At 36.8% G+C, this 9678-nt stretch overlaps 1 long non-coding RNA gene across 1 annotated transcript; it reads left to right on the top strand.

Annotated features, from left to right (window-relative positions):
* Window positions 1-7918: 7918 nt before the first annotated feature.
* Window positions 7919-9329, top strand: LOC128659234 (uncharacterized). Its single transcript, XR_008402313.1, has 2 exons — window positions 7919-8005; window positions 8854-9329. It is a non-coding gene; the product is annotated as an uncharacterized LOC128659234 (long non-coding RNA).
* Window positions 9330-9678: the final 349 nt, after the last annotated feature.

Genomic DNA, 9678 nt, shown 5'->3' on the forward strand with positions numbered 1-9678 from the left:
TTCTCATTCACAGGTATCACTAAATAAATAAATAAATCAAACACATAAAACTGAAAGGAACAGTAAAAGCTTTGAGATTGTAATACAGAATGTTTAAAAATAATTACAATCAAACTTTCATGAATCAGGTAGATCATATAATTTTAAGTTTACATTTTATTTAAGGTAGTATAAGATTTACTTAATTCTCTTGTTATCCTTTGTATTAAGGATCAGTAATGCAATACTGGGAGCTAGCTGAACTCATAGGGTGAGTAGGCACACAAAAGAGCTAATATACTTTAAAAGAGATATTAAAAAGTACTCCTTTGTTAAAGCCAAGTAAATATAAAAATAAATAAATATAACAAGAAACAGATTCTGTGATAAAAACAACAAACAATTTTTCTGTTTTCCTGATAAATGAGCACTTAGAAATTCTCAATGTAGCCTCTGCCCCCAGTGTGATAAAAGCAGAGATTTTTTTTACAACCTAAATTTTTATTCTGTAAATTATGGGCATGAGCAAATCTGACTCCCTTTTATAAAGTCTATTCACAGCCTAGAAGTTTTATAACATCAGGCTAAGTTAAACCTTCCTGCAAAGGCTCCTCCTTGTAGGGCTGTGGCAGGAAGTAATGGCACTGCACAAATATAGTTTAACTTCCTGCACAGTCTCCTCCTTGTAGGGCTGTGGCAGTAAGTAATGGCACTGCACACATATAGTTTAACTTCCTGCACAGGCTCCTCCTTGTAGGGCTGTGGCAGTAAGTAATGGCACTGCACAAATATAGTTTAACTTCCTGCACAGGCTCCTCCTTGTAGGGCTGTGGCAGTAAGTAATGGCACTGCACAAATATAGTTTAACTTCCTGCACAGGCTCCTCCTTGTAGGGCTGTGGCAGTAAGTAATGGCACTGCACAAATATAGTTTAACTTCCTGCACAGGCTCCTCCTTGTAGGGCTGTGGCAGTAAGTAATGGCACTGCACAAATATAGTTTAACTTCCTGCACAGGCTCCTCCTTGTAGGGCTGTGGCAGTAAGTAATGGCACTGCACAAATATAGTTTAACTTCCTGCACAGGCTCCTCCTTGTAGGGCTGTGGCAGTAAGTAATGGCACTGCACAAAACATAATTTATGTAAGAACTTACCTGATAAATTCATTTATTTCATATTAGCAAGAGTCCATGAGCTAGTGACGTATGGGATATACATTCCTACCAGGAGGGGCAAAGTTTCCCAAACCTTAAAATGCCTATAAATACACCCCTCACCACACCCACAATTCAGTTTAACGAATAGCCAAGAAGTGGGGTGATAAGAAAAAAGTGCGAAAGCATATAAAATAAGGAATTGGAATAATTGTGCTTTATACAAAAAAATCAAAACCAACACAAAAAAGGGCGGGCCTCATGGACTCTTGCTAATATGAAAGAAATGAATTTATCAGGTAAGTTCTTACATAAATTATGTTTTCTTTCATGTAATTAGCAAGAGTCCATGAGCTAGTGACGTATGGGATAATGATTACCCAAGATGTGGATCTTTCCACGCAAGAGTCACTAGAGAGGGAGGGATAAAATAAAGACAGCCAATTCCTGCTGAAAATAATCCACACCCAGAATAAAATTTTAATGAAAAAACATAAGCAGAAGATTCAAACTGAAAACACTGCCTGAAGTACGTTTCTACCAAAAACTGCTTCAAAAGAAGAAAACACAACAAAATGGTAGAATTTAGTAAAATTATGCAAAGAGGACCAAGTTGCTGCTTTGCAAATCTGATCAACCGAAGCTTCATTCCTAAACGCCCAGGAAGTAGAAACTGACCTAGTAGAATGAGCTGTAATCCTTTGAGGCGGAGTGTTACCCGACTCAACATAGGCATGATGAAATAAAGATTTCAACCAAGATGCCAAAGAAATGGCAGAAGCTTTCTGGCCTTTTCTAGAACCGGAAAAGATGACAAATAGACTAGAAGTCTTTCGGAAAGACTTAGTAGCTTCAACATAATATTACAAAGCTCTAACAGCATCCAAAGAATGCAATGATTTCTCCTTAGAATTCATAGGATCAGGACATAATGAAGGAACCACAATTTCTCTACTAATGTTGTTAGAATTCACAACCTTAGGTAAAAAATTCAAAAGAAGTTCGCAGCACCGCCTTATCCTGATGCAAAATCAGAAAAGGAGACTCACAAAAAAAGAGTAGATAATTCAGAGACTCTTCTGGCAGAAGAGATGGCCAAAAGAAACAAAACTTTCCAAGAAAGTAATATAATGACCAAAGAATGCATGGGTTCAAAAGGAAGAGCTTGAAGAGCCCCCAGAACCAAATTCAAACTCCAAGGAGGAGAAATTGACTTAATGACAGGTTTTATACGAACCAAAGGTTGTACAAAACAATAAATATCAGGAAGATTAGCAAACCTTCTGTGAAAAAGAACAGAAAGAGCAGAGATTTGTCTTTCAAGGAACTTGCGGACAAACCTTTATCTAAACCATCCTGAAGAAACTGTAAAATTCTCGGTATTCAAAAAGAATGCCAAGAAAAAAGATGAGAAAGACACTAAGAAATATAAGTCTTCCAGACTCTATAATATATCTCTCTAGATACAGATTTACGAGCCTGTCACATAGTATCAATCACAGAGTCAGAGAAACCTCTTTGACCAAGAATCAAGCGTTCAAACTCCATACCTTAAAATTAAGGTTTTGAGACAGAAAGACTGGTCTTAACGGAAGAGTCCACGGTTGGCAAGAGGCCATCCGGACAAGATCCGCATACCAAAACCTGTGAGGCCATGCTGGAGCTACCAGCAGAACAAACGAGCATTCCTTTAGAATATTGGAGAATACCCTTGGAGGAAGAACTAGAGGCGGAAAGATATAGGCAGGATGACACTTGTAAGGAAGAAATAATGCATCCACTGCCTCCGCCCGAGGATCCCGGGATCCGGACAGATACCAGGGAAGTTTCTTGTTTAGATGAGAAGCCATCAGATCTATTTCTGGGAGTTCCCACATTTGAACAATCTGAGGAAATGCCTCTGGGTGAAGAGACCATTCGCCCAGGTGCAACGTTTGGCGACTGAGATAATCCGCTTTCCAATTGTCCATACCTGGGATATGAACCGCAGAGATTAGACAGGAGCTGGATTCCGCCCAAACCAAAATTCGAGATACTTCTTTCATAGCCAGAGGACTGTGAGTCCCTCCTTGATGATTGATGTATGCCACAGTTGTGACATTGTCTATCTGAAAACAAATGAACAACTCTCTTCAGAAGAGGCCAAGACTGAAAAGCTCTGAAAATTGCACGGAGTTCCAAAATACTGATCGGAAATCTCACCTCCTGAGATTCCCAAACCCCTTGTGCCGTCAGATACCCCCACACAGCTCCCCAACCTGTAAGACTTGCATCTATTGAGATTATAGTCCAGGTCGGAAGAACAAGAAGCCCCCTGAACTAAACGATGGTGATCTGTCCACCATGTCAGAGAGTGTCGTATAATCGGTTTAAAGATATTAATTGAGATATCTTTGAGTAATCCCTGCACCATTGGTTCAGCATACAGAGCTGAAGAGGTCGCATGTGAAAACGAGCAAAGGAGATCGCATCTGATGCGGCAGTCCTAAGACCCAACATTTCCATGCATAAGGCTACCAAAGGGAATGATTGTGACTGAAGGTTTTGACAAGCTGATATCAATGTTAAACTTCTCTTGTCTGACAAGGACAGAGTCATAGACACTGAATCTATCTAGAAACCTAAAAAGGTTACCCTTGTCTGAGGAATCAATGAACTGATTAGTAAATTGAACCTCCAACCATGAACTTGAAGAAACAACACAAGTCGATACGTATGAGATTCTTCGAAAATGAGAAGACTAAGCAAATACCAAGATATCGTCCAAATAAGGAAATACCAAAACCCTGTTCTCTGATTACAGAAAGAAGGGCACCGAGAACCTTTGAAAAAAATTCTTGGAACTGAGGCTAGGCCAAATGGTAGAGCCAAAAAAACTGGTAATGCTTGTCTAAAAAGAGAATCTCAGACACTAAAAGTGATCTGGATGAATCGGAATATGCAGATACACATCCTGTAAATCTATTGTAGACATATAATGCCCTTGCTAAACAAAAAACAGGATAGTCCTACAGTAACCATCTTGAATGTTGGTATCCTTACATAACGATTCAATATTGATAGATCCGGAACTGGTCTGAAGGAATTGACCTTCTTGGTACAATGAAGAGATAAAATAAAACCCCAGCCCCTGTTCCAGAACTGGAACTGGCATAATTACTCCAACCAACTCTAGATCTGAAACACATTTCAGAAATGCTGAGCCTTTGCTGTGTTAACTGGGACACGGGAAAGAAAAAAATCTCTTAGCAGGAGGCCTTAACTGAAGCCAATTCTGTACCTTTCTGAAACAATGTTCTGAAACCAGAGATTGAGAACGGAATTGATCCAAATTTCTTTGAATAAAACGTAATCTGCCCCATACCAGCTGAGCTGGAATAAGGGCCGCACCTTCATGGGTACTTAGGAGCTGGCTATAGATTTCTATAAGGCTTGGATATATTCCAAACTGGAAATAGTTTCCAAACTGATACCGCTCCTGAGGATGAAGGATCAGGCTTTTGTTCCTTGTTGTGAGGAAAGGAACAAAAAAGATTATTAGACCTAAATTTACCTTAGATTTTTTATCCTTTGGTAAAAAAAAGTTCCCTTCCTTCCAGAAACAATTGAAATAATAATTTAATACCCTGGAAAGAAGGGGAAAGCAAAGTTGACTTAGAAGACATATCAGCATTCCAAGTTTAATCCATAAAGCTTTTCTAGCTAAAATAGCTAGAGACATATACCTGACATCAACTCTAATGATATCAAAAGATGGTATCACCAATAAAATTATTAGCATGTTATAGAATAATAATAATGCTATAAAATTATGATCTGTTACTTGTTGCGCTAAAGCTTCTAACCAAAAAGTTGAAGCTGCAGCAACATCCGCTAAAAATATAGCAGGTCTAAGAAGATTACCTGAACATAAGTAAGCTTTTTTTAGAAAGGATTCAATTTCCCTTAAATAAAGTACTATCTGCCGTAGGAATAGTAGTACATTTAGCAGGAGTAGAGACAGCCCCATAACCTTAGGGATTTTGTCCCAAAAAAACTCTAATCTGTCAGATGGCACAGGATATAATTGCTTAAACGTTTAGAAGGAGTAAAAGAATTACCCAAATTATTCCATTCCCTGGAAATTACTTCAGAAATAGCATCAGGGAGATTAAACACTTCTGGAATAACTACAGGAGATTTAAAAACCTTATTTAAACGTTTAGATTTAGTATCAAGAGGACCAGAATCCTCTATTTCTAATGCAATTAATACTTCTTTAAATAAAGAACAAATAAATTCCATCTTGAACAAATACAAAGATTTATCAGTATCAGAATGATGATGTTCATTTAAAAATTCATCTGAAAAAAGAGAAGTTTTAAAAGACTTTTATGTAAACTAGAAGGAGAAATAACAGACATAGCCTTCTTAATGGATTTAAAAAAATAAAATCTCTTATGTTTATCAGGAACACTCTGAAAATTAGATGTTGACGGAACAGCAACAGGTAATGTAACAGTACTAAAGGAAATTTTATCTGCATTAATAAGTTTGTCATGACATGCAATACAAACAACAGCTGGAGAAACAGATACCAAAAATTATAGCAGATACACTTAGCTTGGTAGCTCCAGCACTAGACAGCGATTTTCCTGTAGTATCTTCTGACTCAGATGCACAACGTGAGACATCTTGTAATATGTAAGACAAAAAAACAACATATAAAGCAAAATTGATCAAATTCCTTAAATGACAGTTTCAGGAATGGGAAAAAATGCCAAAGAACAAGCTTCTAGCAACCAGAAGCAATGAAAAAATGAGACTAAAATAATGTGGAGACAAAAGCGACGCCCATATTTTTTAGCGCCAAATCAGACGCCCACATTATTTGGCGCCTAAAATGCTTTTGGCGCCAAAAATGACGCCACATCCGGAACGCCGACATTTTTGGCGCAAAATAACGTCAAAAAATTACGCAACTTCCGGCGACACGTATGACGCTGGAAACGGAAAAGAATTTTTGCGCCAAAAAAGTCCGCGCCAAGAATGACGCAATAAAATGAAGCATTTTCAGCCCCCGCGAGCCTAACAGCCCACAGGGAAAAAAGAGTCAAATTTTTGAAGGTAAGAAAAAATGATTAATTCAAATGCATTATCCCAAATATGAAACTGACTGTCTGAAAAATAAGGAAAGTTGAACATTCTGAGTCAAGGCAAATAAATGTTTGAATACATATATTTAGAACTTTATAAACAAAGTGCCCAACCATAGCTTAGAGTGTCACAGAAAATAAGATTTACTTACCCCAGGACACTCATCTACATGTTTGTAGAAAGCCAAACCAGTACTGAAACGAGAATCAGCAGAGGTAATGGTATATATAAGAGTATATCGTCGATCTGAAAAGGGAGGTAAGAGATGAATCTCTACGACCGATAACAGAGAACCTATGAAATAGACCCCGTAGAAGGAGATCACTGCATTCAAATAGGCAATACTCTCCTCACATCCCTCTGACATTCACTGCACGCTGAGAGGAAAACCCGGCTCCAACTTGCTGCGGAGCGCATATCAACGTAGAATCTAGCACAAACTTACTTCACCACCTCCATCGGAGGCAAAGTTTGTAAAACTGAATTGTGGGTGTGGTGAGGGGTGTATTTATAGGCATTTTAAGGTTTGGGAAACTTTGCCCCTCCTGGTAGGAATGTATATCCCATACGTCACTAGCTCATGGACTCTTGCTAATTACATGAAAGAAATATAGTTTAAACTAATGTAAGAAATGGCAAATCCATTTAAATAGATGAATAATATATATTGCAAGGATTTCTATTTAAAGGGCAGTAAACTCCAAAATGTTCTTTTGTGATTCGGATGGAACATACAATTGTATTTTCATTATTAAATTGTACACAGCCTTTTAAATGATCTGAGACAGTGGCTCCTACTTAGCATATGCAGGAGTTCACATTATATAAAAATATATGAGTCTGTGATTGGCTGATAGCTGTCACATGGTACAGGTACAGAACTGCATTTATCAGAAAACCGTCTACTTCTCTTTTTAAATTCATAGTAAGTTTTATTGCATTGTATTTTTATTATGCATCTGTGGTTTTGTAATTTCTATATTTTATGGTCCTTTTAAATGGACTGAATTTGCCAAAGAACATATCTCATTATATTATCACTATATGTAAACACAAATTCTTTCTTTTCATATGTCTAACCAAGAAAACAATCGAAATGAACATTTTAGTGCATTTCTCTCCCACACCCCCTTAAAGTGTGATTTAAGACAACTCAGTATTGACCAAGAGAAGTTAAAGGACTGGGGGTGGAGATCATGACAAAATGTCTGACAGTGAGAATTAGTAGGAAGTACAATACCAATACTGCAGTATCCAATTTAACTTATATTTAAACAACTGATTTGACATTTCTTTCAGGAGAAAATATTGTTTCATATGAATGATACCAAACAAAGATTATAATATATTTGTAATGTTGTGATATGGCCCCACTTAAATAGATTTTCTACCATTATGTTGTATAGATCTGGGAAGATTCATATTTAAGGGGCAATTATAACACTCACAGAGCTAACTGTACTAAATGCTTGTGCTGAATCAACATCACATATGTAATAACCTAATCAGCTGATCTGTATCACATGAATTGTTATGTGTGCCTTTAATTATACCATGCGTACAGTTAATCGGAATCACTATTTATTATTATCTGTCTAAACCATTTAATATACTTTTTACAGACACAGCCAGAGCACTGAGAGATATCAGGTATTGATGTAACTGGAGTGAATAAGGGAACCTTCTTCCTGAGCACAGACATTGGAGCCTGTTATCAGCATGAACTCATATGTGTTAGGTGAGTAAAATAGATATTATGCTGACTTTAATTACTAAGGAAAATAGAATAGATCACTCATTAAACAAATATAAACTATTATATTTATATCTGCATCTTTAAGAACATTTGTGCCAGTGACATTATAAAGAAGGAGCAACCCCCATTGGGATGAGGAGGAGGATAAAAATACTGCTGCCCCCTCTGTCCTTTTAGACAGATCATGTCCAACAACTGCCTAACTTCACCCCAGACCTGGTTCATTACTCAAAACACTGTCACTTATGCCTACCTTATTCCCATGTGTGGAACACCCACAACTCCACAAGTGTTCCCCACCCCAGAACCACCACTGATTTGTGTGTTTAATTTTACAGTGACTATTATTATTATTAAACTAATAACATTTTTGGCTGTTTGTATAAATCAAACAACCACATCCTCTCAAAACATCTCACACTTATCATTATTCTGTGATGATTAAGACATCATGTTCTCACCTAACTGGTTGTGCATGACCCGGGCAGAACTGTATGTGCGCTTGCTTGTGCAATGTTAAATGAGGATGGTGGACGTCATCTTCTTGCCCAGAATACAGATGTACTTGCTCCCTGGCTGAGAACATTATCCACATGCACCTTGTTTAATGCAGCCCTATAACTTGTTTTCATCAGTAATTTAGTTTACTATGATGTAGTAATGTTTATATTCTATGTCATCCTTTTTTAATTTGTGATTACAGGTAAATAAATTTAAAAATACAAAAAGGAAGACATTTTTGAGTATAAAAAATGTTTTTTTAATGAGATGGATTATATTATAATGAATAAACATTCTTATTTTTTTTTATTCCATTTCTTTTTATGTAGACAAACACCTGAACAGTTCATATCCATCCTTCACTACAGGAAGCATCAGAATGATACCGCAAACTCCAATAGTCTTAGACACCAATGATTATTAACAAACATTGGGAATATCACAGCAGATATTTAAAGAAAATGGTGAATTGGCAGGAACTGGGAAGCAATCATTATGTACAGAGAGTAATTTAGTCATCAAACAAGAGGACAACATTTATGACTTATCTAGTGAAATGATTATCCCAGAGGATAAACCACACACATTTACTGAGTTTTCAAAACATTTTAAAGAAGGGAAAAGTCTACAGTCTAGCCAAATGATTCATACAAAGGAGAAACCATTCAAATCTACAGAATGTGAGAAAAGCTTTAGATGGAAATCTTTACAATAAATATACCGAATATCACAAAGAAAAAAATGTGAAATAAATGTGATAACAAAAATCATAAAAGGAAAACCAAATAAAGTTCTGAATCAAGGATATGTCTGTGTCCTCTGGATGAGTTTTTCAGCTTGTTAGCATTCCTCAGTGAGATCCCATAAAAAAGGAAACAGAAAATTGCAACATAGTGTGAATCTGTAACGGCACTTTGAGGAAGTAGTTGTTTTGTAACAAATGACTACTCACATTTGTTGGAGCTTTTGACTAAGCTCAAGGATATGCGCACTCCCACTGTATACTGATGAGAAAACAGTACACTAGGCAAAACTTGGATACAAATTTATTTTAAAATATATAAAAGAGTCACATAAGCCTTGATAACACCACAATGTAAGGGTACAAAAGCAGATATGCTGTAACAAATGCTTCAAATCGCCAAACTTGCAAA

This window comes from Bombina bombina, chromosome 5, assembly GCF_027579735.1.
Source record: "Bombina bombina isolate aBomBom1 chromosome 5, aBomBom1.pri, whole genome shotgun sequence".
NCBI lineage: Eukaryota > Metazoa > Chordata > Amphibia > Anura > Bombinatoridae > Bombina > Bombina bombina.